We start from the raw sequence: 18421 nt of genomic DNA, 5'->3' as shown, positions 1-18421 counted from the left end.
ACAGCCCACGCAGTATATAACACAGCCCATGCAGTATATAACACAGCCCATGCAGTATATAACACAGCCCACATAGTATATAACACAGCCCACATAGCATATAGCAATGTGGGCACCATATCCCTGTTAAAAAAAGAATTAAACTAAAAAATAGTTATATACTCACCTTCCGGCGGCCCCCGGATCCAGCCCAGGCGTTTAGCGATGCTCCTCACAACGCTCCATTCCTAGTAATGCCTTGCGGCAATAACCTGTGATCATGTAGCGTTCTCGCGAGACCGCTACATCATCTGGGGTCATTGCTGTAATGCATTCTTGGGACCAGAGCATCGCGAGGTGCGGGAAGGGCTGCCACGGATGCCAGAAGGTGAAAATATAATGATTTTTTCTTTTCAAACTTTATATGTTTTTACTATTGATGCTGCATAGGCAGCATCAATAGTAAAAAGTTGGTCACACTTACAGGGTTAATGGCAGCGTTAACGGACTGCGTTATGCAGTCTGTTTAACCGACTGCTAAAAGGCTGACTGGAGGGGTGTATGAAGGGGGCACTGACTGGAGGGGAGTAGGGAGGGGCCAATTCACAGCCGGACTGTGCCTGTCGCTGATTGGTCATGCCCAGCCAGCTGCGACCAATCAACGACGCGGGATTTCTGTGACAGACAAACAGACAGACAGACAAACAGACAGAAATGGACCTTAGACAATTATATATATAGAACCTAGAGGAGATTGCTATCTGGCCCCACTTGGATCTGCTGAATATCTGAGAGGCAAAGGATAAAAGAGCATCTAATATATAATTGCCTAGAATACTACTTCCTGCAATTTGTGCCAACTTCCGTGGCTTTGTCCGGAGCTAATGTCCGGAGATAATGTCCGGAGATAATGTCCGGAGCTAATGTCCGGAGCTAATGTCCGGAGATAAGTGACGTCACCAGTGTCCTACACCCAGGCAGAGCACAGTGGCCCCAGGCAGAGCACAGGGGCCCCAGGCAGCATATGGGGCCCCAGGCAGAGCACAGTGGTCCCAGGCAGAGCACAGGGGCCCCAGGCAGCTTATGGGGCCCCAGGCAGAGCACAGTGGCCCCAGGCAGAACATGGGGCCCCAGGCAGAGCACAGTGGCCCCAGGAAGAGCACAGGGGCCCCAGGCAGAACATGGGGCCCCAGGCAGAGCACAGGGGCCCCAGGCAGAGCACAGGGGCCCCAGGCAGCATATGGGGCCCCAGGCAGAGCACAGGGGCCCCAGGCAGCATATGGGGCCCCAGGCAGAGCACAGTGGTCCCAGGCAGAGCACACACCAAATCGGAGGCCGAGGGGCCCCGCCAACCAAATCGGAGGCCGAGGGGCCCCGCCAACCAAATCGGAGGCCGAGGGGCCCCGCCAACCAAATCGGAGGCCGAGGAGCCCCGCCCACCAAATCGAAGGCCGAGCGGCCCCGCCCACCAAAGCGGAGGCCGAGGGGCCCGGCCCCGCCCACCAAAGCGGAGGCCGAGGGGCCCCGACCACCACATCGGAGGCCGAGGGGCCCCACCCACCAAATCGGAGGCCGAGGGTCCCCGCCCACCAAATCGGAGGCCGAGGGTCCCCGCCCACCAAATCGGAGGCCGAGGGTCCCCGCCCACCAAATTGGAGGCCGAGGGGCCCCGCCCACCAAATCGGAGGCCGAGGGTCCCCGCCCACCAAATCGGAGGCCGAGGGTCCCCGCCCACCAAATCGGAGGCCGAGGGTCCCCGCCCACCAAATCGGAGGCCGGGGGTCCCCGCCCTCCAAATCGGAGGCCGAGGGGCCCCGCCCACCACATCGGAGGCCGAGGGTCCCCACCCACCAAATCGGAGGCTGAGGGTCCCCGCCCACCAAATCGGAGGCCGAGCGTCCCCGCCCACCAAATCGGAGGCCGAGGGTCCCCGCCCACCAAATCGGAGGCCGAGGGTCCACACCATCCAAATCGGAGGCCGAGGGGCCCCGCCCACCAAATCGGAGGCCGACAGGCCCCACCCACCAAAGCGGAGGCCGAGGGTCCCCGCCCACCAAATCGGAGGCCGAGGGTCCCCGCCCACCAAATCGGAGGCCGAGGGTCCCCGCCCACCAAATCGGAGGCCGAGGGGCCCCACCAACCAAATCGGAGGCCGAGGAGCCCCGCCCACCAAATCGAAGGTCGAGGGGCCCCGCCCACGAAAGCGGAGGCCGAGGGTCGCCGCACACCAAATCAGAGGCAGAGGGAGCCCGCCCACCAAATCGGAGGCCGAGGGGCCCCGCCAACCAAATCGGAGGCCGAGGGGCCCCGCCAACCAAATCGGAGGCCGAGGAGCCCCGCCCAACAAATCGAAGGCCGAGCGGCCCCGCCCACCAAAGCGGAGGCCGAGGGGCCCCGCCCACCAAATCGGAGGCCGAGGGGCCCCGCCCACCAAATCGGAGGCCGAGGGTCCCCGCCCACCAAATCGGAGGCCGAGGGTCCCCGCCCACCAAATCGGAGGCCGAGGGTCCCCGCCCACCAAATCGGAGGCCGAGGGGCCCCGCCTACCAAATCGGAGGCCGAGGGTCCCCGCCCACCAAATCGGAGGCCGGGGGTCCCCGCCCACCAAATCGGAGGCCGGAGGTCCCCGCCCACCAAATCGGAGGCCGAGGGGCCCCGCCCACCACATCGGAGGCCGATGGGCCCCGCCCACCAAATCGGAGGCCGAGGGTCCCCGCCCACCAAATCGGAGGCCGAGGGTCCCCGCCCACCAAATCGGAGGCCGAGGGTCCCCGCCCACCAAATCGGAGGCCGAGGGTCCACACCAACCAAATCGGAGGCCGAGGGGCCCCGCCCACCAAATCAGAGGATAAGGGGCCCAGCCAAACAAATCGGAGGCCGAGGGGCCCCGCCAACCAAATCGGAGGCCGAGGAGCCCTGCCCAACAAATCGAAGGCCGAGCGGCCCCGCCCACCAAAGCGGAGGCCGAGGGGCCCGGCTCCGCCCACCAAAGCGGAGGCCGAGCGGCCCCGCCCACCAAATCGGAGGCCGAGGGGCCCCGCCCACCACATCGGAGGCCGAGGGTCCCTGCCCACCAAATCGGAGGCCGAGAGTCCCCGCCCACCAAATCGGAGGATAAGGGGCCCAGCCAAACAAATCGGAGGCCGAGGGGCCCCGCCAACCAAATCGGAGGCCGAGGAGCCCCGCCCAACAAATCGGAGGCCGAGGGGCCCGGTTCCGCCCACCAAAGCGGAGGCCGAGGGGCCCCGACCACCACATCGGAGGCCGAGGGGCCCCGCCCACCAAATCGGAGGCCGAGGGGCCCCGCCCACCAAATCGGAGGCCGAGGGGCCCCGCCCACCAAATCGGAGGCCGAGGGTCCCCGCCCACGAAATTGGAGGCCGAGGGTCCCCGCCCACCAAATCGGAGGCTGAGGGGCCCCGCCTACCAAATCGGAGTCCGAGGGTCCCCACCCACCAAATCGGTGGCCGAGGGTCCCCGCCCACCAAATCGGAGGCCGAGGGGCCCCGCCCACCAAATCGGAGGCCGGGGGTCCCCGCCCACCAAATCGAAGGCCGAGGGGCCCCGCCCACCACATCGGAGGCCGATGGGCCCCGCCAACCAAATCGGAGGCCGAGGGTCCCCGCCCACCAAATCGGAGGCCGAGGGTCCCCGCCCACCAAATCGGAGGCCGAAGGTCCCCGCCCACCAAATCGGAGGCTGAGGGTCCGCGCCCACCAAATCGGAGGCCGAGGGGCCCCGCCAACCAAATCGGAGGCCGAGGGGCCCCGCCAACCAAATCGGAGGCCGAGGAGCCCCGCCCACCAAATCGAAGGCCGAGCGGCCCCACCCACCAAAGCGGAGGCCGAGGGGCCCGGCCCCGCCCACCAAAGCGGATGCCGAGGGGCCCCGCCCACCAAATCGGAGGCCGAGGGTCCCCGCCAACCAAATCGGAGGCCGAGGGTCCCCGCCCACCAAATCAGAGGCCGAGGGTCCCCGCCCACCAAATCGGAGGCCGAGGGTCCCCGCCCACCAAATCGGAGGCCGAGGGTCCCCGCCCACCAAATCGGAGGCAGAGGGTCCGCGCCCACCAAATCGGAGGCCGAGGGGCCCCGCCAACCAAATCGGAGGCCGAGGGGCCCCGCCAACCAAATCGGAGGCCGAGGAGCCCCGCCCACCAAATCGAAGGCCGAGCGGCCCCACCCACCAAAGCGGAGGCCGAGGGGCCCGGCCCCGCCCACCAAAGCGGATGCCGAGGGGCCCCGCCCACCACATCGGAGGCCGAGGGGCCCCGCCCACCAAATCGGAGGCCGAGGGTCCCCGCCCACCAAATCGGAGGCCGAGGGTCCCCGCCCACCAAATTGGAGGCCGAGGTTCCCCGTCCACCAAATCGGAGGCCGAGGGTCCCCGCCCACCACATCGGAGGCCGAGGGGCCCCGCCCACCAAATCGGAAGCCGAGTGTCCCCACCCACCAAATCGGAGGCCGAGGGTCCCCGCCCACCAAATCGGAGGCCGAGGGTCCCCGCCCACCAAATCGGAGGCCGAGGGTCCCCGCCCACCAAATCGGAGGCCGAGGGGCCCCACCAACCAAATCGGAGGCCGAGGGGCCCCGCCCCCCAAATCGGAGGCCGAGGGGCCCTGCCCACCAAATCAGAGGCCGAGGGGCCCCGCCAACCAAATCGGAGGCCGAGGGGCCCCGCCCACCAAATCAGAGGCCGAGGGGCCCCACTCACCAAATCGGAGGCCGAGGGTCCCCGCCCACCAAATCGGAGGATAAGGGGCCCCGCCCACCAAATCGGAGGCCGAGGGGCCCCACCAACCAAATCGGAGGCCGAGGAGCCCCGCCCACCAAATCGAAGGCCGAGCGGCCCCACCCACCAAAGCGGAGGCAGAGGGACCCCGCCCACCAAATCGGAGGCCGTGGGGCCCCGCCAACCAAAGCGGAGGCCGAGGGTCCCCGCCCACCAAATCGGAGACAGAGGGACCCCGCCCACCAAATCGGAGCCACCAAATCGGTGGCCAAGGGTCCCCGCCCACCAAATCGGAGGCCGGGGGTCCCCGCCCACCAAATCGAAGGCCGAGGGGCCCCGCCCACCACATCGGAGGCCGATGGGCCCCGCCAACCAAATCGGAGGCCGAGGGTCCCCGCCCACCAAATCGGAGGCCGAGGGTCCCCGCCCACCAATTCGGAGGCCGAGGGTCCCCGCCCACCAAATCGGAGGCTGAGGGTCCGCGCCCACAAAATCGGAGGCCGAGGGGCCCCGCCAACCAAATCGGAGGCCGAGGGGCCCCGCCAACCAAATCGGAGGCCGAGGAGCCCCGCCCACCAAATCGAAGGCCGAGCGGCCCCACCCACCAAAGCGGAGGCCGAGGGGCCCGGCCCCGCCCACCAAAGCGGATGCCGAGGGGCCCCGCCCACCAAATCGGAGGCCGAGGGTCCCCGCCAACCAAATCAGAGGCCGAGGGTCCCCGCCCACCAAATCGGAGGCCGAGGCTCCCCGCCCACCAAATCGGAGGCCGAGGGTCCCCGCCCACCAAATCAGAGGCCGAGGGTCCCCGCCCACCAAATCGGAGGCTGAGGGTCCGCGCCCACCAAATCGGAGGCCGAGGGGCCCCGCCAACCAAATCGAAGGCCGAGCGGCCCCACCCACCAAAGCGGAGGCCGAGGGGCCCGGCCCCGCCCACCAAAGCGGATGCCAAGGGGCCCCGCCCACCACATCGGAGGCCGAGGGGCCCCGCCCACCAAATCGGAGGCCGAGGTTCCCCGCCCACCAAATCGGAGGCCGAGGGTCCCCGCCCACCAAATTGGAGGCCGAGGTTCCCCATCCATCAAATCGGAGGCCGAGGGTCCCCGCCCACCACATCGGAGGCCGAGGGGCCCCGCCCACCAAATCGGAGGCCGAGTGTCCCCACCCACCAAATCGGAGGCCGGAGGTCCCCGCCCACCAAATCGGAGGCCGAGGGGCCCCGCCCACCACATCGGAGGCCGATGGGCCCCGCCCACCAAATCGGAGGCCGAGGGTCCCCGCCCACCAAATCGGAGGCCGAGGGTCCCCGCCCACCAAATCGGAGGCCGAGGGTCCCCGCCCACCAAATCGGAGGCCGAGGGTCCACACCAACCAAATCGGAGGCCGAGGGGCCCCGCCCACCAAATCAGAGGATAAGGGGCCCAGCCAAACAAATCGGAGGCCGAGGGGCCCCGCCAACCAAATCGGAGGCCGAGGAGCCCTGCCCAACAAATCGAAGGCCGAGCGGCCCCGCCCACCAAAGCGGAGGCCGAGGGGCCCGGCTCCGCCCACCAAAGCGGAGGCCGAGCGGCCCCGCCCACCAAATCGGAGGCCGAGGGGCCCCGCCCACCACATCAGAGGCCGAGGGTCCCTGCCCACCAAATCGGAGGCCGAGAGTCCCCGCCCACCAAATCGGAGGATAAGGGGCCCAGCCAAACAAATCGGAGGCCGAGGGGCCCCGCCAACCAAATCGGAGGCCGAGGAGCCCCGCCCAACAAATCGGAGGCCGAGGGGCCCGGTTCCGCCCACCAAAGCGGAGGCCGAGGGGCCCCGACCACCACATCGGAGGCCGAGGGGCCCCGCCCACCAAATCGGAGGCCGAGGGGCCCCGCCCACCAAATCGGAGGCCGAGGGGCCCCGCCCACCAAATCGGAGGCCGAGGGTCCCCGCCCACGAAATTGGAGGCCGAGGGTCCCCGCCCACCAAATCGGAGGCTGAGGGGCCCCGCCTACCAAATCGGAGTCCGAGGGTCCCCACCCACCAAATCGGTGGCCGAGGGTCCCCGCCCACCAAATCGGAGGCCGAGGGGCCCCGCCCACCAAATCGGAGGCCGGGGGTCCCCGCCCACCAAATCGAAGGCCGAGGGGCCCCGCCCACCACATCGGAGGTCGATGGGCCCCGCCAACCAAATCGGAGGCCGAGGGTCCCCGCCCACCAAATCGGAGGCCGAGGGTCCCCGCCCACCAAATCGGAGGCCGAAGGTCCCCGCCCACCAAATCGGAGGCTGAGGGTCCGCGCCCACCAAATCGGAGGCCGAGGGGCCCCGCCAACCAAATCGGAGGCCGAGGGGCCCCGCCAACCAAATCGGAGGCCGAGGAGCCCCGCCCACCAAATCGAAGGCCGAGCGGCCCCACCCACCAAAGCGGAGGCCGAGGGGCCCGGCCCCGCCCACCAAAGCGGATGCCGAGGGGCCCCGCCCACCAAATCGGAGGCCGAGGGTCCCCGCCAACCAAATCGGAGGCCGAGGGTCCCCGCCCACCAAATCAGAGGCCGAGGGTCCCCGCCCACCAAATCGGAGGCCGAGGGTCCCCGCCCACCAAATCGGAGGCCGAGGGTCCCCGCCCACCAAATCGGAGGCAGAGGGTCCGCGCCCACCAAATCGGAGGCCGAGGGGCCCCGCCAACCAAATCGGAGGCCGAGGGGCCCCGCCAACCAAATCGGAGGCCGAGGAGCCCCGCCCACCAAATCGAAGGCCGAGCGGCCCCACCCACCAAAGCGGAGGCCGAGGGGCCCGGCCCCGCCCACCAAAGCGGATGCCGAGGGGCCCCGCCCACCACATCGGAGGCCGAGGGGCCCCGCCCACCAAATCGGAGGCCGAGGGTCCCCGCCCACCAAATCGGAGGCCGAGGGTCCCCGCCCACCAAATTGGAGGCCGAGGTTCCCCGTCCACCAAATCGGAGGCCGAGGGTCCCCGCCCACCACATCGGAGGCCGAGGGGCCCCGCCCACCAAATCGGAAGCCGAGTGTCCCCACCCACCAAATCGGAGGCCGAGGGTCCCCGCCCACCAAATCGGAGGCCGAGGGTCCCCGCCCACCAAATCGGAGGCCGAGGGTCCCCGCCCACCAAATCGGAGGCCGAGGGGCCCCACCAACCAAATCGGAGGCCGAGGGGCCCCGCCCCCCAAATCGGAGGCCGAGGGGCCCTGCCCACCAAATCAGAGGCCGAGGGGCCCCGCCAACCAAATCGGAGGCCGAGGGGCCCCGCCCACCAAATCAGAGGCCGAGGGGCCCCACTCACCAAATCGGAGGCCGAGGGTCCCCGCCCACCAAATCGGAGGATAAGGGGCCCCGCCCACCAAATCGGAGGCCGAGGGGCCCCACCAACCAAATCGGAGGCCGAGGAGCCCCGCCCACCAAATCGAAGGCCGAGCGGCCCCACCCACCAAAGCGGAGGCAGAGGGACCCCGCCCACCAAATCGGAGGCCGTGGGGCCCCGCCAACCAAAGCGGAGGCCGAGGGTCCCCGCCCACCAAATCGGAGACAGAGGGACCCCGCCCACCAAATCGGAGCCACCAAATCGGTGGCCAAGGGTCCCCGCCCACCAAATCGGAGGCCGGGGGTCCCCGCCCACCAAATCGAAGGCCGAGGGGCCCCGCCCACCACATCGGAGGCCGATGGGCCCCGCCAACCAAATCGGAGGCCGAGGGTCCCCGCCCACCAAATCGGAGGCCGAGGGTCCCCGCCCACCAATTCGGAGGCCGAGGGTCCCCGCCCACCAAATCGGAGGCTGAGGGTCCGCGCCCACAAAATCGGAGGCCGAGGGGCCCCGCCAACCAAATCGGAGGCCGAGGGGCCCCGCCAACCAAATCGGAGGCCGAGGAGCCCCGCCCACCAAATCGAAGGCCGAGCGGCCCCACCCACCAAAGCGGAGGCCGAGGGGCCCGGCCCCGCCCACCAAAGCGGATGCCGAGGGGCCCCGCCCACCAAATCGGAGGCCGAGGGTCCCCGCCAACCAAATCAGAGGCCGAGGGTCCCCGCCCACCAAATCGGAGGCCGAGGCTCCCCGCCCACCAAATCGGAGGCCGAGGGTCCCCGCCCACCAAATCAGAGGCCGAGGGTCCCCGCCCACCAAATCGGAGGCTGAGGGTCCGCGCCCACCAAATCGGAGGCCGAGGGGCCCCGCCAACCAAATCGAAGGCCGAGCGGCCCCACCCACCAAAGCGGAGGCCGAGGGGCCCGGCCCCGCCCACCAAAGCGGATGCCAAGGGGCCCCGCCCACCACATCGGAGGCCGAGGGGCCCCGCCCACCAAATCAGAGGCCGAGGTTCCCCGCCCACCAAATCGGAGGCCGAGGGTCCCCGCCCACCAAATTGGAGGCCGAGGTTCCCCATCCATCAAATCGGAGGCCGAGGGTCCCCGCCCACCACATCGGAGGCCGAGGGGCCCCGCCCACCAAATCGGAGGCCGAGTGTCCCCACCCACCAAATCGGAGGCCGAGGGTCCCCGCCCACCAAATCGGAGGCCGAGGGTCCCCGCCCACCAAATCGGAGGCCGAGGGCCCCCGCCCACCAAATCGGAGGCCGAGGGGCCCCACCAACCAAATCGGAGGCCGAGGGGCCCCGCCCACCAAATCGGAGGCCGAGGGTCCCTGCCCACCAAATCGGAGGCCGAGGGCCCCCGCCCACCAAATCGGAGGCCGAGGGGCCCCACCAACCAAATCGGAGGCCGAGGGTCCCTGCCCACCAAATCGGAGGCCGAGGGGCCCGCCAACCAAATCGGAGGCCGAGGGGCCCCACTCACCAAATCGGAGGCCGAGGGTCCCCGCCCACCAAATCAGAGGATAAGGGGCCCCGCCCACCAAATCGGAGGCCGAGGGGCCCCACCAACCAAATCGGAGGCCGAGGAGCCCCGCCCACCAAATCGAAGGCCGAGCGGCCCCACCCACCAAAGCGGAGGCAGAGGGACCCCGCCCACCAAATCGGAGGCCGTGGGGCCCCGCCAACCAAAGCGGAGGCCGAGGGTCCCCGCCCACCAAATCGGAGGCAGAGGGACCCCGCCCACCAAATCGGAGGCCGAGGGGCCCCACCCACCAAAGCGGAGGCCGAGGAGCCCTGCCCACCAAATCGAAGGCCGAGCGGCCCCGCCCACCAAAGCGGAGGCCGAGGGGCCCGGCCCCGCCCACCAAATTGGAGGCCGAGGGTCCCCGTCCACCAAATCGGAGGCCGAGGGGCCCCGCCCACCACATCGGAGGCCGAGGGGCTCCGCCCAACAAATCGGAGGCCGAGTGTCCCCACCCACCAAATCGGAGGCCGAGGGTCCCCGCCCACCAAATCGGAGGCCGAGGGTCCCCGCCCACCAAATTGGAGGCCGAGGGTCCCCGCCCACCAAATCGGAGGCCGAGGGGCCCCACCAACCAAATCGGAGGCTGAGGGGCCCCGCCCACCAAATCGGAGGCCGAGGGTCCCTGCCCACCAAATCGGAGGCCGAGCGGCCCCGCCAACCAAATCGGAGGCCGAGGGGCCCCGCCCACCAAATCGGAGGCCGAGGGTCCCCGCCCACCAAATCGGAGGCCGAGGGTCCCCGCCCACCAAATCGGAGGCCGAGGGGCCCCACCAACCAAATCGGAGGCCGAGGGGCCCCGCCCACCAAATCGGAGGCCGAGGGTCCCTGCCCACCAAATCGAAGGCCGAGGGGCCCCGCCAACCAAATCGGAGGCCGAGGGGCCCCGCCCACCAAATCGGAGGCCGAGGGGCCCCGCCCACCAAATCGGAGGCCGAGGGTCCCCGCCCACCAAATTGGAGGATAAGGGGCCCCGCCCACCAAATCGGAGGCCGAGGGGCCCCACCAACCAAATCGGAGGCCGAGGAGCCCCGCCCACCAAATCGAAGGCCGAGCGGCCCCACCCACCAAAGCGGAGGCAGAGGGACCCCGCCCACCAAATCGGAGGCCATGGGGCCCCGCCAACCAAAGCGGAGGCCGAGGGTCCCCGCCCACCAAATCGGAAGCAGAGGGACCCCGCCCACCAAATCGGAGGCCGAGGGGCCCCACCCACCAAATCGGAGGTCGAGGGTCCCCGCCCTCCAAATCGGAGGCCGAGGGTCCCCGCCCACCAAATCGGAGGCCGAGGGGCTTCGCCAACCAAATCGGAGGCCGAGGAGCCCCGCCCACCAAATCGAAGGCCGAGCGGCCCCGCCCACCAAAGCGGAGGCCGAGGGGCCTGGCCCCGCCCACCAAAGCGGAGGCCGAGGGGCCCCGCACACCACATCGGAGGCCGAGGGGCCCCGCCCACCACATCGGAGGCCGAGGGGCCCCGCCCACCAAATCGGAGGCTGAGGGTCCCCGCCCACCAAATCGGAGGCCAAGGGTCCCCGCCCACCAAATTGGAGGCCGAGGGTCCCCGCCCACCAAATTGGAGGCCTAGGGGCCCCACCAACCAAATCGGAGGCCGAGGGGCCCCGCCCACCAAATCGGAGGCCGATGGGCCCCGCCAACCAAATCGGAGGCCGAGGGGCCCCGCCCACCAAATCGGAGGCCGAGGGTCCCCGCCCACCAAATCGGAGGCCGAGAGTCCCCGCCCACCAAATCGGAGGATAAGGGGCCCCGCCAACCAATCGGAGGCCGAGGGGCCCCACCAACCAAATCGGAGGCCGAGGAGCCCCGCCCAACAAATCGAAGGCCGAGCAGCCCCGCCCACCAAAGCGGAGGCCGAGGGGCCCGGCCCCACCCACCAAAGCGGAGGCCGAGGGGCCCCGACCACCACATCAGAGGCTGAGGGGCCCCGCCCACCAAATCGGAGGCTGAGGGGCCCCGCCCACCAAATCGGAGGCCGAGGGTCCCCGCCCACCAAATCGGAGGCCGAGGGTCCCCGCCCACCAAATCGGAGGCCGAGAGTCCCCGCCCACCAAATCGGAGGCCGAGGGGCCCCGCCAACCAAATCGGAGGCCGAGGGGCCCCGCCAACCAAATCGGAGGCCGAGGAGCCCCGCCCACCAAATCGAAGGCCGAGCAGCCCCGCCCACCAAAGCGGAGGCCGAGGGGCCCGGCCCTGCCCACCAAAGCGTAGGCCAAGGGGCCCCGCCCACCACATCGGAGGCCGAGGGGCCCCGCCCACCAAATCGGAGGCCGAGGGTCCCCACCCACCAAATCGGAGGCCGAGGGTCCCCGCCCACCAAATCGGAGGCCGAGGGTCCCCGCCCACCAAATCGGAGGCCGAGGGTCCCCGCCCACCAAATCGGAGGCCGAGGGGCCCCACCAACCAAATCGGAGGCCGAGGGGCCCCGCCCACCAAATCGGAGGCCGAGGGTCCCTGCCCACCAAATCGGAGGCCGAGGGGCCCCGCCAACCAAATCGGAGGCCGAGGGGCCCCACCCACCAAATCGGAGGCCGAGGGGCCCCGCCCACCAAATCGGAGGCCGGGGGTCCCCGCCCACCAAATCGGAGGATAAGGGGCCCCGCCTACCAAATCGGAGGCCGAGGGGCCCCACCAACCAAATCGGAGGCCGAGGAGCCCTGCCCACCAAATCGAAGGCCGAGCGGCCCCGCCCACCAAAGCGGAGGCAGAGGGACCCCACCCACCAAATCGGAGGCCGTGGGGCCCCGCCAACCAAATCGGAGGCCGAGGGTCCCCGCCCACCAAATTATTCTTACATTTGAATAAATAAAGTATATATGGATTCTAGACTCCCGATTCTTTAGAATCGGGCTGCCATCTAGTTTGTTATAATTTGTTATAAAGACTAGTGATGAGCGAATATACTCGTTACTCGAGATTTCTCGAGCACGCTCGGGTGTCCTCTGAGTATTTTTAGTGTTCTGAAATTTAGTTTTTATTGCTGCAGCTGAATGATTTACATCTGTTAGCCAGCATAAGTACATGTGGGGTTTGCCTGGTTGCTAGGGAATCCCCACATGTACTTATGCTGGCTAACAGATGTAAATCATTCAGCTGTGGCAATAAAAACTAAATTTCTGAGCACTAAAAAATACTCGGAGGACACCCGAGCGTGCTCGGGAAATCTCGAGTAACAAGCATATCCGCTCATCACTAATAAAGACTAAGTGAAATTTTATGAGATCATTTAATTGGCCTTTACTTACACTCTTTGGCCGGCTTGCAAACCCAACATTCCTTGTCAGGGTATGGACAACCTAATAGGTTTAGGTCAAGAAATCCATGCATCACATGCATACTTGGTTCACGAATGTTGGATGTGTAAAAACAGCCTTATGTTTTCTTCACTTATGTAAAACACTCCTGGAGCCATCATATAAAGTACACAACTGGAGCCCGACGGACAGATTCTGCTGAAGTATCCGTTGTTTTCATTTTAGCAATAATGCATTGTCATCAAATATGAAATATGAAAATATCGATATATGTAATGTAGCCACAAAGCCACAGATGTAAACATAGCTTCATTTTGTGTCATTATGGAACCCATAGGAGGACCTACGAGGACTAAGAATCTAAGAGTACTTCAACCTACTCAGATCAATGATCACCCAAGATGTAGCAACGACACCATAAGTCAATAGAATATATGGGCAAATCAACAATGAAGTCACTGGACAAGGTCTTCAAATCAAGAAACATTTCACTGGCGATGAAGACACGGCTCATACATAGTTTAGTCTTTTCTGTGGTAATATACAGATGCGAAATCTGTATGATAAAGAAACAAGACAGAAGAATCAAAATGTGGTGTTGAGAAACCATTTTATCAATACCATAAATGGCAAGAAGAACAAATCAATTTTGGAAAAAATGAAGCCAGACATGTCGCTGGAAGCAAGGATCACCAAGCCATGACTTGCCTACTTTGGACACATCTTATGAAAAGAGCAGTCACTGGAGAAGAAGGTCATGGTTGGAAGAATAGAAGGAACCAGCAACTCGATGGCTTGATACTATCAAGATAACGGTGGAGAAAACCCCTGTGGACCTATGTACGCCTGCACAAGATCCATCTTTCTACAGATCGTTCATCCCTCAAGTTGCCATGGCTCGAAATTGAGCGAAAGTTTGTTTAAAAAAATAAATTAAATAAAAAGGATCTAATGTAGTATGTATAATATCAAGAAATATCACAGTATGTTGATGGCAAATGGTTCACAGATGAAACTATTTGAATTTGCAGAAAGGCTGATTAAAAGTTTTTCTTAACACTGATAACAATGGGTTTTTAGATAATTTATATGCTCCTATAAAACTATTGAATCTGACACGTCACATGCACCTTAAACAATAGGCGCCTGTAACTTTTTCATGTACAATGCTTTTTTGAATGGAGCACAACACAATGAATGTTTCTTAAGTCCTGTAAAGGATATTGTGACCTATTGTTTAATTTTCAGGTGACCCTTAAAAATGAATAACTTAATAAGTCACGGTCAACCTGTCTGTAGTGACATTATACAGTAAAAAAAAAATCACTTATTGCTACCATCTGTGCTTAACCTGGAGCTTGAAAAGTATTGTTGGCTGAAACATAAATGGATGGATGATTTCCTATGGTCCATTCTGATGACGTGGAGATGTAATAGTTTAACCCCTTAACGACCGCCGATACGCCTTTTAACGGCGGCCGCTAAGGGTACTTAAACCACAGCGCCGTTAATTAACGGCGCTGTGGAAAAAGTGAATAGCGCCCCCCAGAGTCGGATTTTCTCTGGGGTCTCGGTTGCTGAGGGTAGCCAAGACCCCAGAGAACATGATTCGGGGTTTTTTTTCCGACCCCCGAGTTGCGATCGCCGGTAATTAACCGTTTACCGGCGGTCGCAACAAAAAAAAAAAAAACGCGATGTGCCGTTTAATTTCTCTGTCCTCCGATGTGATCGCACATCGGAGGACAGAGAAATAGGGTCCTCGATGGCCCCCAATAGCCCCCCGATACTTACCTACCTCCCCCGGTGCTCCTCGTGGGTCCCCATGGGCGCCGCCATCTTTTTTCCGGGAAAAAATGGCGGGCGCACGCGCAGTGCGCCCGCCGCCCGGCACCCGGATGTTCTTTGGGGTCTCGGCTGCCGGGGGTAGCCGAGACCCCAAAGAACATGATCGGGGTCGGTTTGCACCGACCCCTGTTTTGCGATCGCCGGTAATTAACAGGTTACCGGCGACCGCAAAAAAAAAAAAAAAAGCGATCTGTATTTCTCTGTCCTCTGATGTGATCACACATCAGAGGACAGAGAAATAGGGGGATTCGGGGACCCTAACATACTCACCCGGTGTCCCTGGGTCCTCTTCTGTCTTCTCCTGCCAGCCGGCTTTTTCCTAATGGCGGGCGCATGCGCAGTGCGCCCGCCATCTGCTGCCATCTGCCGGCCGGCAGGAGAAGACGAGTTGGGGCTAAAATTAGGGTTAGGGTTAGGGTTAGAGTTAGGGTTAGAGTTAGGGTTGGGGCTAAATTTAGGGTTAGGGCTAGGGTTAGGCTACTTTCACACTAGCGTTTTTTGGCCTCCGTCGCAATGCGTCGGAGAAAAAACGCATCCTGCAAAAGTGCTTGCAGGATGCATTTTTTCTCCATTGGCTTGCATTAGCGACGCATTGCGACGGATTGCCACGTCGCATCCGTCGTGCGACGGATGCGTCGTGCTTTGGCGGACCGTCGGCACAAAAAAAGCTACATGTAACTTTTTTGTGCGACGTGTCCGCATGCGCGGCCGGAACTCCGCCCCCGCCTCCCCTCACAATGGGGCAGCGGATGCGTTGAAAAAACAGCATCCGCTGCACCCGTTGTGTGGCGCTTACAACGCTAGCGTCGGTACGTCGGCCCGGCACACTGCGATGGGCCGAGTACGACGCTAGTGTGAAAGTAGCCTTAGGCTTCTATCACACTTGCGTCGGTACGGGGCGGTCGCAATGCGTCGGCCCGACGTACCGACGCACGTTGTGAAAATTGTGCACAACGTGGGCAGCGGATGCAGTTTTTCAACGCATCCGCTGCCCAGTCTATGTCCTGGGGAGGAGGGGGCAGAGTTACGGCCACGCATGCGCGGAAATGGCAGACGCGACGTACAAAAAAAAGGTTACATTGAACTTTTTTTGTGACGACAGAGCTAAAGTTATGGTTAGGGTTGGGGCTAAAGTTAGGGTTAGGGTTGGGGCTAAAGTTAGGGTTAGAGTTGGGATTAGGGTTTGGATTAGGGTTGGGATTAGGGTTACGTTTGGGATTAGGGTTAGGGGTGTGTTGGATTTAGGGTTTTGATTAGGGTTATGGTTAGGGTTGAGATTAGGGCTGTTTTGGGGTTAGGGTTGTGATTATCGTTAGGGTTGTGATTAGGATTATGGATCGGGTTAAGATTAGGGTTAGGGGTGTGTTGGAGTTAGGGTTGGAGTTATAATTTGGGGGTTTCCACTGTTTAGGTACATCAGGGGGGTCTCCAAACACAACAGCCAATTTTGCGCTAAAAAAGTCAAATGGTGCTCCCTCCCTTCTGAGCTCTGCCGTGCGCCCAAACAGTAGTTTACCCCCACATATGGGGCATCAGCGTACTCGGGATAAATTGGACAACAACTTTTGGGGTCCAATTTCTCCTGTTACCCTTGTGAAAATAAAAACTTGGGGGCTAAAAAAATCTTTTGTGGGAAAAAAAATATTTTTTATTTTCACTACTCTGCATTATAAACTTCTGTGAAGCACTTGAGCATTCAAAGTTCTCACCACATATCTAGATAAGTTCCTTAGGGGGTCTAGTTTCCAAAATTTGGTCACTTGTGGGGGGTTTCTACTGTTTAGGTACATCAGGGGCTCTGCAAACGCAACATAACACCCACAGACAATTCTATCAAAGTCTGAATTCCAAAATGGCGCTCCTTCTCTTCCGAGCTCTGCCGTGCGCCCAAACAGTGGTTTACCCCCACATATTGGGTACCAGCATACTCAGGACAAATTGGACAACAACATTTGGGGTCCAATTTCTCTTGTTACCCTTGTGAAAATAAAAATTTGGGGGCTAAAAAAATCTTTTGTGGGAAAAAAAAATATTTTTTATTTTCACTACTATGCATTATAAACGTCTGTGAAGCACTTGGGCATTCAAAGTTCTCACCACATATCTAGATAAGTTCCTTCGGGGGTCTATTTTCCAAAATGGGGTCACTTGTTGGGAGTTTCTACTGTTTAGGTACATTAGGGGTCTGCAAACGCAACATAACGCCCGCAGACAATTCTATCAAAGTCTGCATTCCAAAATGGCGCTCCTTCCCTTCCGAGCTCTGCCGTGCGCCCAAGCAGTGGTTTACCCCCACATATGGGGTACCAGCATACTCAGGACAAATTGGACAACAACTTTTGGGGTCCAATTTCTCTTGTTACCCTTGTGAAAATAAAAACTTGGGGGCTAAAAAATCTTTATTGTTAAAAAAAATATATTTTTTATTTTCACGACTCTGCATTATAAACTTCTGTGATGCACTTGGGCATTCAAAGTTCTCACTACACATCTAGATAAGTTCCATGGGGGGTCTAGTTTCCAAAATGGGGTCACTTTTGGGGGGTTTCTACTGTTTAGGCACATCAGGGGCTCTCCAAACGCGACATGGCGTCCGATCTCAATTCCAGTCAATTTTGCATTGAAAAGTCAAATGGCGCTCCTTTGCTTCCGAGCTCAGCCATGCACCCAAACAGTGGTTTACCCCCACATACGGGGTGTCGGCGTACTCAAGACAAATTGTACAACAACTTCTGGTGTCCATTTTCTCCTGTTACCCTTGGTAAAATAAAAATTTGGAGGCAAAAAGATCATTTTTGTAGAAAAAATGCGATTTTTTTATTTTCACGGCTCTACGTTATAAACTTCTGTGAAGCACCTGGGGGTTTAAAGTGCTCACCACACATCTAGATAAGTTCCTTAAGGGGTCTAGTTTCCAAAATGGTGTCATTTGTGGGGGGTCTCCACTGTTTAGGCACATCAGCGGCTCTCCAAACGTGACATGGCGTCCGATCTCAATTCCAGCCAATTCTACATTGAAAAAGTAAAACGACACTCCTTCTCTTCCAAGCTCTGCAGTGCGCCCAAACAGTGGTTTACCCCCACATATGGGGTATTGACGTACTCAGGAGAAATTGCACAACAACTTTTGTGGTCTAATTTCTCCTGTTACCCTTGTGAAAATAAAAATTTGGGGGCAAAAAGATCATTTTTGTAGAAAAAATGCGATTTTTTTATTTTCACGGCTTTACGTTATAAACTTCTGTGAAGCACTTGGGGGTTCAAAGTGCTCACCGAATATCTAGATAAGTTCCTTAAGGGGTCTAGTTTCCAAAATGGTATCACTTGTGGGGGGTTTCCACTGTTTAGGCACATCAGGGGCTCTCCAAACGCAACATGGCATCCGATCTCAATTCCAGCCAATTCTGCATTGAAAAAGTCAAACGGTGCTCATTCACTTCCAAGCTCTGCGGTGCGCCCAAACAGTGGTTTACCCCCACATATGGGGTATTGACGTACTCAGGAGAAATTGCACAACAACTTTTGTGGTCTAATTTCTCCTGTTACCCTTGTGAAAATAAGAATTTGTGGGCGAAAACATCATTTTTGTGAAAACAAATGCGATTTTTTATTTTCACAGCTCTACGTTATAAACTTCTGTGAAGCACTTGGGGGTTTAAAGTGCTCACCACACATCTAGATAAGTTCCTTAAGGGGTCTAGTTTCCAAAATGGTAACACTTGTGGGGGGTTTCCACTGTTTAGGCACATTAGGGGCTCCCAAAACGCGACATGGCGTCTGATCTC

The sequence above is a fragment of the Ranitomeya variabilis genome, chromosome 2 (assembly GCF_051348905.1).
Source record: "Ranitomeya variabilis isolate aRanVar5 chromosome 2, aRanVar5.hap1, whole genome shotgun sequence".
Taxonomy (NCBI): domain Eukaryota; kingdom Metazoa; phylum Chordata; class Amphibia; order Anura; family Dendrobatidae; genus Ranitomeya; species Ranitomeya variabilis.
The sequence above is the reverse complement of the archived record's forward strand: the minus strand, read 5'-3'. Positions refer to the sequence as shown.